The sequence below is a fragment of the Canis lupus genome, chromosome 13 (assembly GCF_003254725.2).
Source record: "Canis lupus dingo isolate Sandy chromosome 13, ASM325472v2, whole genome shotgun sequence".
NCBI classification, from domain to species: domain Eukaryota; kingdom Metazoa; phylum Chordata; class Mammalia; order Carnivora; family Canidae; genus Canis; species Canis lupus.
Window position 1 is genome coordinate 11,649,102 of NC_064255.1, and position 24,791 is coordinate 11,673,892.

The following is a 24,791-nucleotide window of genomic DNA, read 5'->3' on the forward strand; positions in this document are numbered from 1 at the left end:
TGCTGTTTCATTCTTTGCACATTATTGTCCAGTTTCCCCAACACAAGTTGTTGAAGAGACTTTTTTCCATTGTATATTCCTTGCTCCTTTGTTGAAGATTAAATGACCATAAAATTATCGGTTTATTTCTGTTTTTTTCTGTTTTATTTCATTGATCTATTTGTCTATTTTTTATGCTAGCACCATACTGTTTTAATTACTAACACTTGGTAATATAACTTGGAGTCTGGAATTATGATGCCTTCAGTTTTGTTTTTATTTTTCAGGATTACTTTGGCTATTTGACATCTTCTGTGGTTCCATGCAAATTTAAGGACTATTTATTCTAATTCTATGAGAAATATTATTGGTATTTTGATAAGAATTTTATTAAATCTGTAGATTACTTGGGTAGTGTAAACATTTTGGCAATATTTGTTCTTCTAACCCATGGACATGGAATGTCTTTCCATTTCTTTGCATCATCTTGAATTTCTTTCAGCAGTGCTTTATAGTTTCTTTTTTTTTTTCTTTTTTTATGCTTTATAGTTTCCAGAGTACAAGTCTTTCACCTCTTTGGATATGTTTATTCCTGGATATTTTATTATCTTTGGTGCAATTGTAAATGGGATTGTTTTCTTAATTTCACTTTCTATTGCTTCATTGTTAATGTATAGGAGTGCAACAATTTTCTCTATATTGATTTTGATTCCTGTGATTTTACTGAATTCATTTATCACTTTTAGTAGGTGTTTTGGTGGAGTCTTTAGGGTTTTCTATATACAGTATCATGTCATCTTCAAATAGAATTTTACTTCTTTACTAATATGGATTCCTTTTATTTCTTTATATTGTCCAAGCACTGTGGTTAGGATTTCCAGTACTATGTTGAATAGAATTCGTGATAGCAGACATCCTTGTCTTATTCCTGACCTTAGGGCAAAAGTTCTCAGGTTTTTACCACAGAATATGATGTGGCTGTGGGCTTTTCCTATAAGGCCTTTATTATATTGAAGTATGTTCCCTCTAAACCTACTTTACACAGGGTTTTTATCATGAATGGATGCTGTGCTTTGTCACTTGCTTTTCTACATCTATCAAAATATGCATGTTTTTTACCCTTTCTCTTATTGATATGATGAATCACATTGATGTTTTGCAAATATTGAACTACCCTTGCATCCTGGGAATAAATTCCACTTATCATGGTGTATGATTTGTAATATATTGTTTGATTTTGTTTGCTAATATTTTGTTGAGAATTTTTACATCTATATTCATAAGAAATATTGGCCTGTAGCTCTCTCTTTTTCTGTGGTGTCTTTATCTGGTTTTGGTATCAGAGTGATATTGGCCTCATATAGAATGACTTTATGTTTTCCTTCCTCTTGTATTTTTTGGAATAGCTCGAGAAGAAGTATTAACTCTTCTTTGAATGTTTGGTAGTATTCACCTGTGAAGCTCTCTGATCCTATACTTTTGTTTATTGGGAGTTTTTTTTATTACTGATTCAATTTCATTGGTGGTATTTCATCTGTTCAAATTTTCTATTTCTTTCTGCTTTAGTTTTGGTAGGCTACATGTTTCTAGGAACTTATCTATTTCTTCTAAATTGTCCAATATGTTGGCATATAGATTTTCATTATATTTTACTAGAATTCTTTATTTCTGTGGTGTTGGTTACTTTCATCTTTCATCAGTGATTTTGTTTATTTGAGACCTCTGGCTCTCTTTCTCTCTTTTTATGATGAGTCTTGATAAAGGTTTATCAATTTTGTTGATCTTTTCAAAGAACCAGCTCCTGGTATCATTGACTGTTCTATTGTTTTTTTTTGTTTCTTTATTATTAATTTATGTTCTAATCTTTCTTATGTTCTTCCTTCTGCTGTTTTGGGATTTTCTTTGTTCTTTTCTTAGCTCTTTTAGGTGTAAGTTTGGATTGTTTACTTGCGATTTTTCTTGCTTATTGACATAGACTTGTATTGCTTTAAACATCCCTCTCAGAACCACTTTTGCTGCATCTCAAAGATTTTGGACCACTGTGTTTTCATTTTCATTTGTTTCTATGTATTTTTTTTTTATTTCTTCTGTGATTCCTTGATTGGCCCACTCATTGTCCAGTAGTATGTTACATATTTGTGCTCTTTCCAGATTTTTTTATTGTGGTTGATTTCTAATTTCATAGAATTTTGGTCAGATAAATTTCATAGAGGAGTGCCTGAGCTGCTCAGTTGGTTAAGTGACTACTCTTGACTTTGGCTCAGGGCATGATCTCAGGGTCCTGGGATTGAGCACTCTGTTGGGTTCCAAGCTCAGCAGGGAGTCTGCTTGAGGATTCTTTCCCTCTCTTTCTGCTCCTTCCTCTGCTCACTCTCTATCTCTCTCTCTAAAATAAATAAATAATAAATATTTTTTTTTAAAGGAAAAGATTAATAGGGGGTGCCTAGGTGGCTCAGTTGTTTAAGCATCCAGCTCTTGGTTTTGGCTCAAGTCATTACCTCAGGGTTGTGAGATAAAGTTCCATATAAGGCTTTGTTCTCAATGCAGAGTCTGCTTGGGATTCTCTCTCTCCTCTTCTCTACTCCCCCTCCCCTTGCTCTCTCTCTCAAATAAATAAATCTTATTTTTTTTAAAGAAAAGATTCATGGTATAACACCATTTTTCAAATTTGTTGAGACATGTTTTATGACCTAATATGTGATCTATTTTGGAAAATGTTTCATGCGCATTTGAAAAGAATGTATATTCTACTGTTTTAGAATGGAATGAATATACTGTGACATCCATGTGGTCAAGTGTGTTATACAAAGCCACTGTTTCCTTGTAGATCTTCTATTTGGATTGTCTGTCCATAGAGGTAAGTGGTGTGTTAAAGTCCCCTACTATTATTGTATTACTATCAATTATTTCCTTTATGTTTGTTATTAACTCTTTTAGGTATTTGAGTGTTCCCATATTAGGTGCATTAATATTTATGACTATATACCCACTTGTTGGACTAGCCCCTCTAATATTATAATATAGTGTACTTATTTGTCTTCTGTTAGTCTTAGTTTTAAAGTCTATTTTGTCCAATATAAGCATTAATACCTCTGCTACTTTTCACATCCATATACATGATAAAGGGTTCCCTATCCCCTCTTTCAATCCATAAGTGTCTTTCATTTTGAACTGAGTATCTTGTAGACAGCATATTGTTGTTGGTTTTTTTCAACCACTCTCTTACCCCATGTCTTTTGATTGGAGCATTTAGTCCATTTACATTCAAAGTAAATTTTCTTTCTTCTCCTTTGCTCAACTTGGTTACTTTCCATTACTCTGTCTTCCAAGTTAGTAATTAATTCTTCTGCTTCATCTAGCCCACTGCTTATTCAATCAGGTATATTTTTAATTTCATTTATTGTGTTCTTCATCTCTAGTTCTTTTTATTTTCCTCTGTGTTAAGGGTCTCACTGGTGCCCTCCACTTTTTGCTCAAATCTGGTGAATATCTTTATGATCATTATTTAAATTCTCCATCAGGCATATTACTTATATCTGTTTCATTTTGGTCCCTTGCTATGGTTTGTCAATGCTGCCCTGGCTGCCACAGGTGGCCTTTATTTATAGTGGGGGGTGGCAGAGGGACATGGCACCAGCAAATCCCTCTGCTCATAGTGTTTTCAAACTGCTGATTCTACACTGTATCTGCTCAGGTTGTTTGTCCTGCTGTCTTTTTAAGGATGGGAACTTTGCTTCCTAATGTCCTCTGGCTCTACCAGTGCCAAGATTGCTGATTTTTTAAAAAAATATTTTATCTTTTATTTATTCATGATAGAGAGAGAGAGAGAGAGAGAGAGAGAGAGGGAGAGGCAGAGACACAGGCAGAGGGAGAAGCAGGCTCCATGCAGGAAGCCCGACATGGAACTCAATCCCAGGTCTCCAGGATCATGCCCTGGGCCAAAGGCAGGCGCTAAACCGCTGAGCCACCCACTGCCCAAGATTGCTGATTTTTAAAATCCCAGGTTTTAAGTCCCGCTGGTTGTGAGAACTCACAAAATTCAGCCCTTCTCACTTTCAAAGGCAAGTGATATGGAGATTTGTTCTCCATCTGTGGCCTCTGCGGTGTGAAAATCAATTTTTCACCCTTCTCCATGCCACTGGCTCTCTCCCCATTGCAGACACAGTCCATTTCACTCCTAGACAATGTGGTTTCTTCTCTACCTTTAGTTGTGGAGTTTGTTCTGCCAGTATTTGGGTCATTTTCTGTGTTATTTATGCTTATGTGAGTGTTACCCAGTTGTATCCATGGAATAAGGTGAGCTTAGGGTCCCCTACTAGGTCATTTTCCCAGCCAACCTCTAGCAGTTGTTACTTATTATATATAAACTTTTTTTATTTTGGCTATTTTGTTAAGTAAAATATGTTACCTCAGACTTCAAGATATACTACAAAGCAATAGTAATCAGAACAGTGTAGTATTGGCACAAAAATAGACACATAGATGTGTGGAACTGAATGGGGAGGCCAGAAATAAACCCAAGGTTATATGGATAATTATTCCATGTCTAAGGAGAAGGAATATACAATGAGAAAAAGACAGTCTTTAGTAAAAGGTGCTGGGAAAATTGGACAACTACATGCAAAAGAATGGAACTGGACCACTTTCTCACACCATATACAAAAAAAAAAAAAAAAACTCAAAATAGATTAAAGACCTAAAGATATTAAACCATGAAATTTCTGAAGATAATATAGACAATAATTTCTTTGATATTGACTTTACCAACATCTTTCTAGATAAGTCTCCTCAGGCAAAGGAAACAAAAACAAAAATAAAATATTAGAAGTACATCAAAATAAAAGCTTATGTAAAATGAAAGAGACCATCAATGAAACAAAAAGGCAACCTACAGAATGGGAGAAGATATTTGCAAATGATATATCTGATAAGGGGTTATATCAAATATATATAAAGAACATACACAATTCAGGAAATAATCTAATTAAAATGGGCAGAGAACCTAAATAGACATTTTTCCAAAGAAGTCATACAGATAGCAGACATATGAAAAGGTGCTCAACATAACTATTCATCAGGGAATACAAATCATAACCACAATGAGATACTACTTTAGTGTAATTTAATTCATAGGGATATTTTATGGTAATGAAGGCTGTTTATCTTATGTATTTTAAAAATTAAATTACTTTAAAGTAATATTCCCACCAGCATGGTATGGGAGTTCCAGTTGCTCCACATTCTAGTCAACACTTAGCATGAACAACCATTTTTAATTTTAACTTTTCTTCTACGTTACTGGGTATGCAATGATATCTCACAGAGGACTCACTTTACATTTATTTAATGACTAATTGTGTTACATATGATTGTCTCCTACGTATTTACATATAAAATCTTCTTTGCTATGTGAATTTTTCCTTGGTGAGATGTCTGTACACATTTTTCCCCCATTTTTAATTGGATTGTCTTTCTAACTGGAAAGTTGCGATAGTTCTAAGGTTCTTTCCCAGCATCACATTTATGAATATAGTCTCCCTTTTGGTGGCTTCTCTTTTTCTTCTCTTCATAATAATTTTATTTTATATTCTTAAAGAACTTATTTATTTATTTATTTATTATTTATTCATTTATTTATCTATCTATTTATTTATGAGAAAGCACAAGCAGGGGGAAGGGCAAAGGGAGAAAGAGCGAGAGAATCTAAAGCAGATTTCCAAAAAAAAAAAAAAAAAAAATTTTTTTAAAAAAAAAGCAGATTTCCTACTGAGCACAGAGCCTGATGTGGGGCTCAATCTCATAATGCTGAGCTCATGACTTGAGCTGAAATGAGGAGTCAGATGCTTAAGCAACCAAGTTACCCAGGGGACCCTTCATATGACTTTAAAAGAGAAAAAGCTATTAATTCATGAAAACTAATTTATCAACATTTTTATTTATGTTTCATATATTTTTTCCCATTTAGGAGATCTATAATTCTAAGATCACTAAAAATTTATCCTAAATTTTCTTTATACGTTTTATTAATTGTATCTCTTTCCTGCAAGAGTATTATCATTTTCAAATTATTTTTATGTGGTGTGAAGTAAATACCAAATATTGTTTTTCATATAACTATCCAATTTTTCTAGTATTCTATTTGTTGAAATATTCTGACACTGAATTGTATTGTCAACTTTGTTGAAAAACTAATTGACTATATATGTATGGATAGGTCCATTTGTAGACTCTGCTTTGTCCCATGAAGCAGTATGTTTTTATAAATGCTCAAATTACATGAACTGGTTAACTATAACTTTTAAAAAAGTCTTGAACACAGGTAGTATAAGTTCCCTAATTTTGTTCTTTCTTTTCATAATTGTTTTTGATTGTTTTAGATGCATTTAATTTCCATGTATTGTCTAAAAGCAGTTTGTGAATTTCAGTAACAAAAAAAAGCCTGCTGGAAATTTCACTGGGATCAGCTGAATTTATACATCAAGTTGAGTAGAATCGGCACCTTAATATATTATCTCCCAATACATGAATCTAGTATTGGGAGAGTATTGAAAGTATTTTCACATTTATCCTCAAATTATTTATTTGTTTTTGAAATTCCTTCATTTCTTTATTTATGTTGGAATTAACTTTTTTTGGGTATATATTTCTATGTATTTTGTATTTTGATAAATGTGTTCAGTAACCATTAGCACAACCAATACACAGAGCAATTCCATTGACCATTAAATTTTCCTTAAGCTGTCTTTTTTTTTTTCTTTTTTTTTAAATAAGCTCCACACACAGTGTAAAGTCCAATGTGGTACTTGAACTTATGACTTTAAGATCAAGACCTGAACTGAGATCAAGAGTCAGACACTTAACCAACTAAGCCACTCAGGAACCCTTAAGCTGTCTTTTTTGACATTGGGTACTTCTGCACAAATACACACATAAGCAAATAATAGGATGGATGTCCTGTCTTTATTATTTTGTCTGTTCCAGAATCTCATGTAATTGAATGATACAGTATGTTTTTTAGTCTAGCTTCTTACATTTAGTATAGTGTTTTTTTTAAGATTTTATTTATTTATTTATTTATTTATTTATTTATTTATTTATTCATGATAGAGAGAGAGAGAGGCAGAGACACAGGCAGAGGGAGAAGCAGGCCCCATGTAGGGAGTCCGACATGGGACTCAATCCCAGGATTCCAGGATCATGCCCTGGGATGAAGGCAGGCACTTAAACCGCTGAGCCACCCAGGCTGCCCATAGTATAGCATTTTTAATATTAATTCATGTTGTTGCATATTTGTTATTCATTCATTTTTACTGTTGGGTAGTATTACATTATTTCCATATCTCATATTTTGGCTATCAGTCATCATTTGGTAGACATGTTAGAAGAGTTTTAATTTGGGGTAACCTTTAAGAAATGTATAAGTGACATTTGTTTACAAGCTTTTATATGACTTTATAAGCTGTCATTTATCTCATAGGATAAATAAGATTCCATTTATCTTTTCATTCCATATCTAAGAGTGGGATTGCTTGGATATACACTATGTACAATTTTTTGAAAGATTTTATTTATTTATTCATGAGAGGCACACAGAAAGGCAGAGACACAGGCAGAAAGAGAAGCAGGCTCCATGCAGGAAGCCTGATGTGAGACTTAATCCCAGGACCCAGGATCACACCCTGAACCAAAGGCAGACATTCAACCACTGAGCCACCCAGGCATCCCACTAAGTACAATTTTTAAGTTTTAAAAGCCTGATAAATGTTTCCATAGTGAAAGTAACATTTTGCACTCTCCTAGCAATATAGAAAAGTCTCAATTGTTCCACCTCCTTTCAGCATTTGTCATTGTCAGTTTTACTGCTTTTAGCCTTCATAATAGTTGCATAGTAGTTATCTCATTTCTTTAAAATTTATTTTTTGAAGATTTCTTTAAAATTTAATAAATCTTAATAGCATGTCTACTGTTGGTCATTCCATCTAATCTTTTCCATGTACTAGTTACTGATCAAACAAATAAATAAATAAATAAATAAATAGTTTTATGAGGTATTTTTATTTAATCAAAATTATATTGAATTATGATTTTTCTTGTTTCATTGTAATTATTTCCTTTATAGAGGTACCAATTATTTATATAATGTTCTCTGTTACATTTGAGTAGGTTTTAACTGTGTTTATTTTGATTCTTCCCAGTATTTCCACTTTTTCATTTTCTATTCATTTCAAGAAATTATTTTCTTGTTTTGTATTATATTTGTATTGTTTTATTTGTTTCATCTCATACTTATAGTTTTTGTCATTTCTGAAATAATCTTTTTTTTTCTTTTGCATCTCATTCTTATCTATGTTCTATTACCTCCCTACTAGGTGTTTTTTGTTTGTTTGTTTGTTTGTTTGTTTTTAAAGATTTTATGTATTTATTCATGAGAGACAGAGAGAGAGGCAGAGACACAGGCAGAGGAAGCAGGGTCCCTGCAAGGAGCCGAATGTGAGACTCAATCCCAGATCCTGGGATCATGCCCTGAGCCGAAAGCAGACGCTCAATCACTGAGCCACTCAGGTGTCCCCTTATTAAGTGTTTGATCCTGATTTATATTTTTTCTTATCATTTGTCTTTATTCAGTCTTTTATTTTTAAACATTAGAAAATATGTTTTATATTTTTCAATAAACATAACTCTCTGCCATGTTGTCATTATCTAATATTTCATTAATTTACTCCTTACTCTTTTTCCTTGTAAATTTGTATACGATTTGATCATTATTACTTTTTTTGATAATTATAGGTGAAATTTTAAGCACTATTAAAAGAATTTTAGTACATCAAAGTACCTTTAAAAATATGCTTTCATATACATCTCCTGAAATACTTCCCCATTTTAATTTTGATATTCTTTTTCCTTTCTCCCTATTGTATCTGCCTTGTTCACATTAGTTTATAGTTCCAGAGGTTTTTTTTTTTCTTATCTTAGTCACTATGTTTTTTCTCTGATTTCCCTAGCTGCTAATACAATGGAAGTCTTGTATTAGTGGCATTTCCCACATGCCCCACTCTTGGATTTTGTTAACACACTTTGTAACCTAAATTTTTTAAGCTTTTTTTGTTTGTTTGTTTTTGTCCTCGAGATTTTGGTTTTACTACCCTTTTTACTCTCTCTAATATTATGGTATCTGAAATAAACTGAATATTTTTCTATTACTACTAACATTTTCCAAGTATACATAACACTTTAAAATACAATATAGCAATCGGTTGCAGTTCCAGCTATATTAAGATGGCTAAATTTTATTATACCTCAAACAACTTAAGTAGACATGAAGATAAAATGACAAATTCTGACAAACCTGCTATAGTAATATTGAAGGAGCAAATTTGAAGATGCATGTGAAAAGCTCGAGTACCTGGCTTTATGAAATGAACATGTTTAAAACAATAGTTTTATGTTAGTTTGTGTAAGATATATTTAAATGAATACTTTCTAGTCAATCCATGAATTATAAACATTATTGTGTTTTCCTATTTCCTTTACACTCATTAAAGTTAATATATTCGGAAATTTCAAAGAATCATATAAACAACACCCCCTCCTCCCCAAAAATTAGAAGAGATTTTTGTCTTTGTGATGGGAACATATTTCTTTATATTAAAGATGGCTTAATATACAATAAACCCATTTTAATTAAATATTGGATTTATTATCAGGTGCTAATTTACTTAAATAAGTATTATTAATGTCTTTATTAATTCCAACTAGAAGAAAACAAGAGTGCTAACAGATGATAAATGTGACTCACACTTAGTCTAATTCAAGGAGATGACAGGGAATAATGAGTACTAGAATGGAAGCAGCGCCTTGCCCCAAAAAGAACAGATGACTCTCAAAAAAAAAAAAAAAAAAAAAAAAAAACAGATGACTCTCAGCTTTGTCTGATTGTTCCTATGCAACCATACAGCTTTGTGACACCAGATTTTCTTTTCTTCCGATGAATCTAGAAAATAGGAGTTTTAAATTAAAAATAAATAAACACAGTCATTAATTATTATTTAAAATTTGCCAAAGCAAATAATGAAGGTTAATAGTGCACACCTTAAAAAACATCTTTTAGCTTCTATTTGACAAATTTGAAGCATCTGTAGAAATTTGTTCTCATACTCAGAACTTTATCACATTCACTATTACATATGAATTTTTTAAAATAATAAATTTATTTTTATTGGTGTTCAATTTACCAACATACAGAATAACTCCCAGTGCTCATCCCGTCAAGTGCCCCCCTCAGTGCCTGTCACCCATTCACCCCCACCCCCGGCCCTCCTCCCCTTCCACCACCCCTAGTTCGTTTCCCAGAGTTAGCAGTCTTTTTCTTCTCCCTTCCCTTATATTCCCTTTCACTGTTATTTATATTCCCCAAATGAGTGAGATCATATAATGACTGTCCTTCTCCGATTGACTTACTTCACTCAGCACAATACCCTCCAGTTCCATCCACGTCGAAGCAAACGGTGGGTATTTGTCGTTTCTAATGGCTGAGTAATATTCCATTGTACACATATACCACATCTTCTTTATCCATTCATCTTTCGATGGACACCGAGGCTCCTTCCACAGTTTGGCTATTGTGGACATTGCTGCTAGAAACATCGGGGTGCAGGTGTCCCAGCGTTTCATTGCATCTGTATCTTTGGGGTAAATCCCCAACAGTGCAATTGCTGGGTCGTAGGGCAGGTCTATTTTTAACCCTTTGAGGAACCTCCACATACATATGAATTTCTATTTCAATTTTTAAACTTCATATTGAATCTTAAAGATGTGGATAATGTCCATAGGCAAAAAGAGGAATTAAAAAAATCCACCACATTAAAACAAAGAAAATGAAGTACTACTGAGTATAGGTTACATGTGTGTTATCTTATGAGGGCCTTTTATAGATTTGTCTGAGAACACAGCCAAAATATACTTCAAATTTATATCATGGATAAAAATAGGCATATATATGAAATTTTAAATATAACTTTGCTATGTAATACAATATACTGTAAATGTGATGTCTTGTAAATTGTTTTGTTTGGTGGCTCCAAAGTTTTTTGAAAAATACAAGTATGAGAGACAATTATATTTTAGATTATATAATCATAGATATTAAAGTATGTATACATCACAGTATTTAAAACATGTATTATTGTATTGATAACCTTAATCTAACATAAAAATAAAATACTAATTAACAGTGAGTAATGTATAGTATTGCTTAATTATTATTTTGTACACTTGAACCTAATATAATGCTGTATATTAATTATACTTCAATGAAAAGCATAATATTAATTAAAACAATTTAGATTTTAACAGTTCAAGGAACAACTTATTTTTTAAAAGCTGGTGATATACACAAGTAGTGTTAAATTCCTTAGTCTTCTAAGAAATATGAGAGTAAGATATTATTACATTTGTCTTTAATATGTGAGGATTAGACTTTTCCAATTACAAAAGGGTAAAATCTCTTATAGAAACAAATTTTTATCAGAACTTTTCAGAAGAAAATATTTTCCCCTCTACTCCTTAAAGTTTGTCATGCTTTTATATTACAATGTCCGATGAAATCTTATTGCAATGACAGAAGTATTCTGTCATTATTTACTATTAAATAAATAAATTTATTAAATAGAGGTCAAAATTGTATAAATTCGTTTTTCCAAATTACTTTTATAAGTTTGGGTATTTCTTTGAATACACAGTTGAAATATAATGAGAATGAGAACAAGAAGAATGTTAAAAATAACCATCAAGAACCACCTACTTAGTCAACATATTTGAGAGTTGTTCTCACATTGATGAGGAGTTTGAAAAGAAACTCCCCCCCCCCGATTGCATGAATAAAAAATAAAATACTGAAATGAAATTTATTATTAGTGAATTAGAACATTAAGCACTAAAATTTAGGGGATCCCTGGGTGGCTCAGCGGTTTAGCACCTGCCTTTGGCCCAGGGCACAATCCTGGAGTCCCGGGATCAAGTCCCGCGTTGGACTCCAGGCATGGAGCCTGCTTCTGTCTCTGCCTCAATCTCTCTCTCTCTCTCTCTGTCTATCATGAATAAATAAATCTTTTTAAAAAGTACTAAAATTTAAGGTAACATAATCTCTATCTTATTTTTAAATCACTGAAAGCCAAGTATATTTATATTATGTCTAGATAGATAGGTAGATAGATGATAGAGATAGATGATGATAGATAGATAGATAGATAGATAGATAATAGACATACATAAATATATAATCAGCTTTCTTTTACAGATTGGAATGCCTCATATGTACCACTAAATCATGGTTATTATACATGGCAATGTACAGGAACTAACATGACATCCCATCTTTTCTTATATTTGTATTTAGGAGTATTTTGTGAATGTGATAATAGAGTATAAGTGAAAATAATATAATTAAGGAGCCATAGAAAATAAGAAAATGAAAAGATAAGCTATAACTCTTCGTCTTCTTGCTAAGGATTACTTACAGCTATGGTTGCAAATGAAGCGTTTTCACTTAGCTTATAGCAAAGATTTTCTTCTCTTTTTTTTTAACAAACCATAAGAAAAATGTATATGATAGCAGTATAGCAGTATATAATTGTGAGAGAAGATTTTGCAGGCCAGTCAACCAAAATAAAGAGGAAAAGAAACAGGTGATCAATCAAAAAATAATACCTTATTGCTTCACTCATACATCACTACCACCACATATACTGCACTACTCACTGAGTCTTGGTCTTCAGTCTCAAGAGTTGGCAGTTTTAGTGAGGTTACAAGGAAAATGTGAACCACATAGAAATATAAATGATATAATAGAGTCAACTAATACACTGATAGTGATTTATATCCTTGAGCATTTACTGAAGGGTTGTATCAGTAAGGATGATTTGGCAGAGAATGTATCTAAGTGTTTTTCCTTAAGGTAGTCTTTGAATGAATGTAAGATTTGTATTGCTAATCAAGAATAAAAAATGTTTTTTAAAAACACATGACAATGCACAAAAGTCATTTGTTTCTATTAACTAGCAATAAGAGTCCAAAATTGAAATTAAAAAAAATAATTTCATTTACAGTAGAATAACAAAAAAGAACAAAGCAAAATAAAAAGATCAAAACACATAAAATAAATTTTAAGTTTTTTCCACACTCCATACCTGTCTATCCCTTTCTACTTTTCATTAAAAAAAAACAAAAACAAAAACAAAAAACGAAAAAAAACCCTTCATAATGGATATGATCCTAAATGTAATCCTTAATTTAGTAACATATATCATAAATATTAATCTGGACATCTGATTTTTAAAAAATGGTAAAAGGTGCTTATGTTTTGCATAATTTAGTCTATTAATATTTGCTATGTAGACTTTTCCAATTCTTCCATCAATATAAATAGCGCTATAAGGAACATCTATGAACAGAAATCCTTAACAACATAGTTTAGTTCCTAAATCTATTTCTGAGTTACTTGGTTAACACCTTGTAAAGTTGTAATAATTTTGATACATTAAACAAAATATTACTTTTTTAAAAAGGATTATTTTAATTCACAAACTGATTTCAGTTCAAATTTCAAAGTTAAGGTTACAAATAGGGATCCCTGGGTGGCGCCGCCATTTGGCGCCTGCCTTTGGCCCAGGGCGCGGTCCTGGAGACCCAGGATCGAATCCCACATCGGGCTCCCGGTGCAGGGAGCCTGCTTCTCCCTCTGCCTGTGTCTCTGTCTCTCTCTCTCTCTATCATGAATAAATAAACAAAATCTTTTTTAAAAAAGGTTACAAATAAAAGTAACTTTTACTTTATTTCAATATGTGAGTAGTTTTATATTCAATGATATTGTATCATCAAGATAAAACAGTTGTTTAAGTTTTCTATATTAAAAAAAAAGAATTCTATATTAAAAATCATAGAATATATGCTCATAGCACCATGGCTTACTAATGAAAGTGAAATGGAATGAACTGGAAAGGCCCGGATGGAATTACTTTTGAATAAAATATTTCTAACTGCAATTACATGGGCAATTCGTGCAGATAGATTACAATTTTTTTTACCTTGTCAATCAAGAGAGTTTCGTGTGTTTTAATAAAAATCTATAATATTGAGTATGAAAATTTTTATAAAGCTCTAAACACATAAAATGTAGACACGTGCAAGATATTCAAAAGTGCTAGAAAACAACCTGATTAAAAAACAACAAAAGAAAAAAATCAACTCATATGACTACATCAAACTAAAAAAGTTCATCACAGCATAAGAGACAATCAACAAAATAAAATGGTAAGTATGGAATAGAAACAAATATTTGCAAACTATATATCTGATAAGGAATAATATTTAATATATATAAGGAGCTCCTACAACTTGATATAAAATAAACAATCAGATCAAAAATTGGACTGATAACTTGAATAGATATTTTTCCAAAGAAGGCATACAAATGGCCAACAGGTACATGAAAAGATACATCACTAATCACAAGAAATGCCAATCAAAACCACAATGAAATATCAACAAATCCTGGTAAGGATATAGAGAAAAGAGAACCCTGGTTCACTCTTGGTAGAAAGCTAAATTGGTACAGCCACTATGAAAAGCAGTGTGGAGTTTCCTTTAAAAATTGAAAATACACTATGATATGATGTAGCAATTCCACTTCTGAGTATAAATCAAAGGGGATGAAACCAATACCTCAAGGGGATATCTGGGCTTCCATGTTTATAGCATCATTATTATTTACAATAGACTGTCGTGGAAACAATGTTCAATAAACTATGATACATCCAGACAATGCAATAGCATTCAGTGTTAAAAACTAAAAGAGCTAGCAAGCCATGAAAAAAAAATAAAATTAAATTAAATGCATATTACTAAGTAATGGAGGCCAATGTGAAAGGCTATAATACTGTATGATTCCAATTATATGACATTCTAGAAAGGATAAACTATAGGGAGAGTTAAAATATCAAGGATTGGGATATAGGGAAGAATGAACAAAGAATAAATAAGAATGTATAGAGTTCAGAAGATTTTCAGGGCAAAAGAACCTCTCTGCATGATACTCTATTAATAGAAAAATATCACTTTATATTTATCAAAACACATAGGATATAAACATGAGCCCTTCTGTAAATATGTGTCAGTGTAGGATACATGGATTGTAAAAGATGTACTACCCTGGTAAAAACATGTCGATAGTAGGGGAGACTATGCAAACTATGCATGTGTAGAAACAGGAGTTATATGGGGAATTCTGTGCTTTTTCTCAATTTTTCTATGAATATAAAATCACTTTAAAAAGTAATGTCTACTTTTAAAAGTAAGTGTATATCCAAGTCAATATTTGGTGTGACTATATTATTATATTTTTTTTCTTATTTCTTCTATGGGATGCTTTTTAAAAATTCCATTTCATGTTTTTATCTGGGTACCTTTGTTGTGTTATTTTGAAAATAGCACGCATTTCTTGTAAAGATTACAATTTATTCAACCTTGTTGCTGTTTTCTATTGGATTTTACTTTATACCCTGATGTTTTCATGGGTGAATACCTCAAATATGGAAGGAAATATTTTTATTTGTGGCCTTATAAGTTACAGAATTTCCTCACTCTTTAGCACTGTCTTCACTGCTGGTACATGAAAGTTTCACAGTGAATATTTATATCTATGATATGAATTTGTTGTGGAAAGGTGTTTCAAATAATTAAGATAGAGAAAGGTCAAAGAACTTGTCATTTTCTTTTACCTTACTTTCCAAAACCATTCCCATAGAAACCACAAGCAAATAACCTTATTTTAGTCCCAAATTTAAGAATAAATCCTAAATATGAAGGCATTTGAGCAGGATATTTAAATTGGAGCACATTTTGAAATAGATGAAGTCATCTATATAATAAGGCATGTTGCTGTAGGGTAAAATGCATAATGTCAATTTTCAGATTCTTCTTCAGTATCACCGGATTTTGAGCTATAGGCTTGAAATGTACAACTATTGTCAGAAGGTCCTAAGCTCATAGAAAAAAAATCAGACATTTGATGGATGTTTTTTTCAGGTCTATTCATTTCCAAGGCAGATAATTATATGAAATTGTGACAATCACTATGGTGCTTTAGGGATGAAATGCCTAAGCACAGCTATAATAGTTTGGGCAGCATGTCACTATCATCCAGAAACTTGGCACTGCTTTCAGATTAAAAGTTTTCTCATTAAAATATTAACATTATGAAAGCAGTCCAGCAAAGGTTGGACTACGAGCAAAGTAAATTTATTTTATTTGATGTTCTTACATCTCATAAATATAGGTAAGTATAATAATTAAGAATGTGAGCTTTAGGGGTTCCTGAGTGTCTTGGTTGAGTGGCTGACTCTCGATTTTGGCTCAGGTCATGATCTCAGGGTCCTGAGATAGAACCCCACATCAGGCTCCTATGCTCAGCATGGACTCTGCTTGAGATTCTCTCCCTTTGCCTTTACCCCACCCCCAAGTGTGTACTCTCTCTCTCCATCTCTCTGTCTCTAAAATAAATAAATAACATCTTTAAATAAAAGGAATGTGTGCTTTGATGGAAAAAAAGATAGTCTCTTCAACAAATGGTGTTGGGAAAACTGGACAGCCACATGCAGAAGAATATAACTGGACCACTTTTTTACACCATACTCAAAAATACATTCAAAATGGATGAAATACCTAAATGTGATACAGAATCCATCAAATCCTAGAAGAGAACACAGGCAGCAACCTCTGACCTTGGCCATAGCAACTTCTTGATAGACATGGCTCCAAAAGCAAGAGAAATAAAAGCAAAACTGAAGTATTGGGACTTCATCAGGATAAAAAGCTGTTGCACAGCAAAGGAAACAACAAAACTGAAAGGCAACCTATGGAATAGGAGACAATACTTTCAAATGACATATCAGATAAAGCGCTAGTATCCAAAATCTATAAAGAACTTCTCAAACTCAACACTCCAAAAAATAAAAAATCCTGGGCAGCCTGGATGGCTCAGCAGTTTAGCTCCGCCTTCAGCCCAGGGTGTGATCCTGGAGACCGGGGTCCCGCGTCGGGCTCCCTGCATGGAGCCTGCTTCTCCCTCTGCCTGTGTCTCTGCCTCTCTCTCTCTGTCTCTGTGCGTCTTTTATGAATAAATAAAGTCTTTAAAAAATAAATAAAAATAAATAATCCAGTCAAGAAATGGGCAGAAGACATGAACAGATATTTCTCCAAAGAAGACATACAGATGACTAACAGACACATGAAAAAATGCTCAGCATCACTCATCATCAGGGAAATACAAATCAAAACCGCAATGAGATACCACCTCCACACCAGTCAGAATGACTAAAATTAACAATTCAGGAAACAACAGATGTCAGTGAGGATCTGGAGAAAGGGGAACCCTCTTACACTGTTGGGAATGCAAACTGGTGCAGCCACTTTGTGAAACAGTCTGGAAGTTCCTCAAAAAGTTAAAAACAGAACTACTCTATGATTTAGCAAGTGCACTACTAGATATTATACAAAAATAGTGATTTGAAGGTGCACATGTACCCCAGTTTTTATAGAAGCAATGTCCACAATAGCCAAAATATGGAAAGAGCCCAGATGCCCATTGACAGATAAATGGATAAAGAAGTAGTATACAGATACACAATGGAATATTAGCCATCAGAAAATAATGAAATCTTGCCATTTAGAACAATGTGGATGGAACTAGAGAGTCATGTTAAACAAAATAAGTCAGAGAAAGATACCATATGATTTCACTCATATGTGGAATTTAAGAAACAAACCAGATGAACATAGGAGAAGGGAAAGAAAAATAAAATAAGATAAAAACAGAGGGAGGCAAACCATAAGAGACTCTTAACTTTAGGTAATAAACAGAAGGTTGCTGGAGGGGAGGTAGATGAGGGCATGGGGTAATTGGGTGATGGGCATTAAGGAGGGCACTGGGTGTTAAATGCAACTAATGAATCACTAAACTCTACCCTGAAACTAATATTACACTATCTGGTAGCTAACAAATTTAAATTAAAAACAAAACAAATGAATGTGACCTTGTGTCCTATTTGCCTATGTTCAAACTTCGGCTTCCCAACCCTTTTGCTTAGAATCCTATACTAGTTATTTCTTTGAACTGCAGTTTCCTCATCCATACATTAGAGTTGTTGATAGTGTCTTTTTCAAAGAAAGGCTATAAAATTAAGTTAGTTAAGTCCTATAAAGTTCCTGGAACAGTGTTTAGCATAATTAGTGCTCAAAAAATACTAATACTATTACTATTCTTAATAGTACTATTTTATTGCTTATTGTTAAATAATTATAGTAATCTTATAATTTTAACACATATTTTGAGTAACATCTATGTATTCTCAAAAAAAGTAGACGATAACAGGAAGTTTATAGCTCTCATTCTCTTGGAATTCTCTCATTCTTAGACTTATTATTTTCAACAAAAGTGGAAAAGAAGTTAATTTCAATATAAAATAAACTATTTAAGAACTTTTTTGCATGTGGATTTTCTTTTTTATTTCATACTTAATAACATTAAAATATTTATTATTTTTAGTAATGCTTGTCAAGTTTACTAAATTGTTAATATTTTTATTACTAATGATACTTATACTACTAAAATATACATTCAATATTTATAAAAGTATTTTTAGAAATTATTAATTTGGGCAGCCCTGGTGGCTCAGCGGCGCCACCTTCAGCTCAGGGTGTGATCCTGGAGACCTGGTATAGAGTCCCACCTCAGGCTCCCTGCATGGAGCCTGCTTCTCCCTCTGCCTGTGTCTCTGCCTCTCTCTCTCTCCTCTCTGTGTATTCTCATGAATAAATAAATAAAATCTTTTTTAAAAAAGAAATAATTAATCCATCCAAATTGTTAAAATTTCTCTAAGCATTGACTAAAGACAGCTTAGAATATTTTGCTAATTGAAAGCACAATAGAAATGTTAAATGCGCATTTACATGCTTTAAATGTTTTTTTTAACGAAGTCACTAGTGAAAATGAAGAAATTATGTCATTTTTACAAGCTTTTGAGCATATCCTAAAGTGAAATATTTTTTATTCTTGCCCAAATAACATAGTTAAACATATTTTGTTGTGTTTTACAAAAAGAGCATTAGGAACATTCATGCAAGGTTTTGTAAGTGCATATGCCATCATTTCCCTTGGATAAATACTTAAGAAGAGAATGTCTGAGTCATATGGAAGTTATGTCGATTTTTTTTTAGAAACTATCAGATTCTCTAGGTATTTTGTGCCATTTTATATCTATAATAACAGTGAATGGGAAAGGTACTACACATCTCTGCTTAGAATTGGTATGGTCAGACTTTAATACACACCCACATACACACAGAATCTTCTGAAAATGAGCAAAGTATATATTTTCACTTATGTATCATGTATTTATGTATTATGTATTCATAAATCTACCTCAATATTTGTAGTTCCAGTTATACAGGTATTCTACTTTTATTATATTTATCTCTAAGTATTTTATATTTTTTGATGTTCTGGTAAGTGATGACTTAAAATTTTAATTTCCAATTGTCCACTGCTCTTATATAGAAACACAATTTATGTGTGTATATTGGTATTGTATCATACAAATCTGCCTAAACTCATCTAATAGTTTTAACTAACTTATTTGTAGATGTCATTATATTTTCTGCCAAAAAAGAGAGTTCCTCAATGCAATTCTATTTTGGACTGTATAATTATTTGTTGTGTGAGGCTATCCTGTGTGTTGTAGCATTTTTAACAGCATCCTTGTCCTCTACACACTAGATGTCAGTAGTACCCCATTAGTTTTGATAATTAAAAATATCTCCAGATACTGCCAAATATCTCCTGGTGGCAATAGCACCCCTAGTGTAAAACCATTGATATAATTATTCATGTCATCTGTGAATAAAGACAGTTTTCTGATTCCTTTCCATTATGAATGCCTTTTTGTCTTTCACTTATTTATATTGATTGCATCAATAAGAATTTCTAGTACAATGTTGAATAGAAGCAGTGAAGATGAATATACTTATTTTATTCTTGATCTTAGGGTGGATATATTTATTCTTTTGCCATTTAGAATGACATTAGCTATAGGTTTTTCATAAATGCTCTTCCTTAGGTTAAGAAAGTTGCCTTCTGCACCTGGAGTGTTGATCTTTTATCAGTAATGGATGTCGGAATTGGTTAAATGTTTTTTTGTTGTTATTCCATCATTTAAGATTATCATATTTCTTTTTTCTTTTAAATCTTGCTATTATTGTAGATTACATTGGTTGATTTTTTAATGTAAAGCAATCTTATATTAGTGAGATAAACCTTACTTGAATATAATTCATTGCCCATTTCATTTATAACCGAATTTGATTTGTGAAAAATTTATGTAAAATGTTTACATTTATATACATGGAGGATAACAATCTGTAGTTTTCTTATAATGTCTTTGATTTTGGTTAAAGGTAATACTGATTTCATAGAATAAATTGGAATGTATTCCCTCCTTTTCAATTTTTGGAAACATTTTCTGCTAGATTGTTTGATATTTGGTAGGATTCATCAGTGAAGCCTGTGAACCTAGACTTTGCAGAAAAACTTATAAATACAAATTTAATTTATTTTGTTTAATAGATATGAGGCTATTATATATATGTATATATCTCACATATTATATGAGATGTGACACTCATATTACACATGTATTCTTGAATAACTGGTAATTTTGTCTGTAGAGCAATTGTCTATTTTAAATTTTGTAGAATTACTGACATGTAGTACATAATTCCTTTTTCTCCTATAGGCTGAGTATATATGTCCCCTCAAAATTCATATGTTAAAATCTAATCCCCAGTGTGATGGTTTTTGGAGGTGGAGCCTTTGGGGGCCTTTGGTCATGAGGACTTCTCTCTTATAAAAGATTAGTGCCATAATTAAAGCATATCCCAAGGATTTCTTTGCCATGTTTACCATGTGGGAATATAGAGGAAAAAATAAAGGTCATCTGTGAACCAAAAAGCAGCTATTACCAGACACTGAATCTGCTGGCACTTTAATCTTGGACTTCTCAGCCTCTAGAACTATAAGAAATAAATTTTTATTGTTTATAAGTGACCCAGTCCATCATGTATTGTTATAGCAGCCTGAATTGGCTAAGACATTACACTTTTAACTATTATAGAAGCAGATTTTGTTATAATTGATTTCCTCTACTGTCTTTATATTTTCTATTTTAGTGATTGTATTATCTCATCTTCATCACTGACTTTCTTCTACTTATTTTAGGTTAAATTTACTCATCTTTTTTGTTTGTTTGTTTGTTTATTAAGTTAAAGTCATTGGTATGAAACTATTTTTCTTCTCTAGCACTGGCATATACTACTATAAATTTACCACTACCTTATTCCTTAGTGGTAGTCTACAAATTTTCATATTTGTATTTTTTATTTTCACTGAGTACAAAATGCTTTGTGTTTTTTAATGCCATCTTCACTTTCATTCAATAAAAATATTCTCTAACCTCCTTCTTAATACTTTCTTTAATCCATGCATTATTTGAAAGTTGTTAATTTGTTTTATATTACATGGGATTTTTCCAGAGATCCTTTTGTCATTGACTGCTATCAAAACTCCATTGTAATCAGAGAACATACTTTGTACAATTTAAATCCTTTAAATGAAGGCACCTGGGTGGCTCATTTGGGCTCAAGTCATCATCCCAGGGTCCTGGGATTGAGCCCTGCATTGAGCTCCCTGCTCAATGGGGAGCCTGCTTCTCCTGCTCCCTCTGCTGCTCCCATTTGCTCGTGTTCTCTCAATCTCTCTCAAATAAATAAATAAAATATTTTAGAAAAAATTTAAATAAATCCTTTAAACTTATTCAGAATCATTTTATGGTCCAGAATATAGGCTATTTTGGTAAATCTTTTTTTGTCCAATTGAAAAAATGTATACACTTTTGTTACTGGGTAGAGTGCTCTGTACATGTCAATTGGGTTAAGTCGGTTGATGGTATTCATCTATAGTGAGGGTTTTTTTTTTTTTTTTGTCTTACTGATCTAACAATTATTAAGAAAGCAGAATAAGCATGAAAATTAACATTCCAACTACAAGAAATAGTTTTGGGATCCAGTAAGTTAATGCTTAGTTGGTGATACATTTGGTTTGAATTTAGCAAGACATAGCTATAGATGTACATGTAGATACATATCAGTCTCTTCAGTATATATTTATTATTAACCATTCTTGAATGCAAATATCTTCTAGAAATATCCTTCATTAATTTTGTGGATATACTTACAACCTTGAAAAAAATATGTGGGCTTTGGCAATGCTTACTGGAAAGATGAGGTATAGTAGAGGAGAAAAATATTGAAATGAACATAGGCAGGAGATGATTGGCAGAAAAAAATACTAATCCTAGTATGGAAGATTTAGCTCCCTTTGAGACCTAGTTGAAATGGAAGTTCTTACTCATCAGGAACTGATACTGTAGTATATAGAGGCCACCCTTAGGCAATAGGATTGAGCAATGAAAACTTGAGCAAGGCAGAAGGGCTCACAGTGACCACCCAGATGAAAGCAAACAGGCTTATAAAGTGACCCACCTTGAAATAGCCATAGGCCCTAACTGACCAATTACAACCAGTCACAGTTCATAAGATTACCAAAAGGGAAGATGCCATACATCCTCTCCAACTGTGGCCCCTCACCATTTAGTGGCAGACAGTCTCTCCTTTGCTGTTCTGCAAATACCTGGCAATGTATTAAATAAATTTCTATCTCTTTTGTCCTGCCTTGGGCGAATTCTTTCATTACATGAACCACTGGACCCCTCCCAATTAGGATACCCCACACTTATTGGCTCCCCATCTGATCAGGGACTCTCACGTTGTATATAAAATTATAAACACAGAATTTTTTTTCTGGTTTGATTGATATAACCTGAAATTAAAATATCAGAATCTGTGCATTCATTGTGCACACAAACCAGAGTATGTCCACTTTTAAATGCTCACAGCTTAGGCATCAAACAATACATAAAAATAAATAAAGACCAATCATGATATGTGACTGAATTATCTTTCTACTCTTTCTTTAGAAAATTACATTACAAAATTATTGTGATATGAAAACACAATTAGAGTATCCAACAATCAAATGCAGGAGAAATTTTATAGAGTAGTTCAAGCAGGTAATTAATAATAATAATGTGTTGTGGTTTTTTGCAGTTTTTAATGTTATAGAATTCGTAAGTCTTCAAAAAGATGTAATTTGTTGTGATTTCTCTGCACATTTCAAATTAGTATTCATTCTCATACATAATTTGTTTTCAATATTTTTATATTTATATTCTTTTAAGAGTCTCCCAGTACCTGAATCTTATATGATTGTGTAGCAAAAGCTTACTAGAATGAAAGAGTATTAGGAAATGATAGGAGAAAAGTAATGCACAGTCAGATTCTGTTGGACTTTTAGGCTACAGGAGTGAATTTAAGTCATTATCTTACAGCATTGGGCTAGTGTTAGGGGGAAAATAAAAAGAAAAAAATCATTCTGGTTCTGGCATGAAGAATAGATCAGAGAGAGCAAACACAGAATCAGATTCCAGTTGAAAATGTATTTCATTATTCAGGCTTAAGATGATGGTAACCTGGTCCAGTATTTCATGATGAGATTGAGAAGATATAGAAAGCTTATAGAAAGGGATGAAATAAAGTGTTATAAACACACAAGGAGGTTTTTGTTTTGTTTCATTTTGTGTTAAAGTGTATTGTCATGGACACATACAGCAAGTTATATAGATTCATGAGTATTTGTCTTGAGCCTCTGGGCAAATTTTTGTCCATTTACAAATATAAAAAAAGAATAAATCTTAAACATCTATAGCTTGTGTAAAGCACGTATCAGGAGATCTCATCAAAGAAAAGAGAAGAAATGGCTGAATGGCTCAGAGCCAGAATAGTGCAATAATTCACAAGAAGTAGGGTGTGTTCAGTAGTGACAAATTCTGCTGAAATTGATGTGGGCAGAGATGTGTTCAGTGGATCTAAAAATAACATTACTTTGGAAAGAACACATTTAATAATCTGGGAGTTTCAAGCTTTTTTGCAAAATTGGAGTGGATTGAAGAGTCAATAAGGTGTTAGGAGATGATAATCTATCATTAATGCTATCAAGAAGTGTTTATTAATGATGTTTTCCCACAGGTCACCACCTGTGATCACAGTGAGCTTTGAAGTGTTCATAACCTGAACCCATCCATCTGGGGGCTTACCTGCAGGTTGGGAGGAGGAGCCAGCTCATGTGTGCTGTTTCTCACCATACCTACTGCCATCTTGCCACTAACACTTCTAGGTTGCTGTGAATCATGGGCCAAGCCAGCTCATTAGTCCCTCGTTCTGTAGCCTGGGGTTATACCTACAGCCCCTGGGCCCACAGAGAATCACATTGTTTAAAATGCTAAATATCAAATATACTTCAAGACAGAAGTTTGAGTGAGACACCTTGTGGCCCTGTGCCTGGGAAGAGTAAGGGTACCTCGCCAATATAATTTTTTAAGTGTTTATTGAAGCTAAGCAGAGAAATGAGAAAATCTAGAGGGAATATAAAGTTTATTTTTTTGGGGGGGCGATATGATGTTTAGAAAGAAATGGATAGTGGAGGAGCTATTCTGAGTTATTATTATAAGAATAGGGAAATTCATTTATCTTAAAAATAAATGGAAGTTGAAAATTTGTTAATGCAAGGGAGAGACTACCAAAAGGCTAAT

The 24,791-nt window shown here is 32.6% G+C and overlaps 1 pseudogene; it reads right to left on the bottom strand.

The window, feature by feature from the left end:
- LOC112662509 (60S ribosomal protein L13-like) overlaps positions 1-24,356 on the bottom strand; it is a 75,139-nt pseudogene extending 50,783 nt beyond the window's left edge.
- Positions 24,357-24,791: the final 435 nt, after the last annotated feature.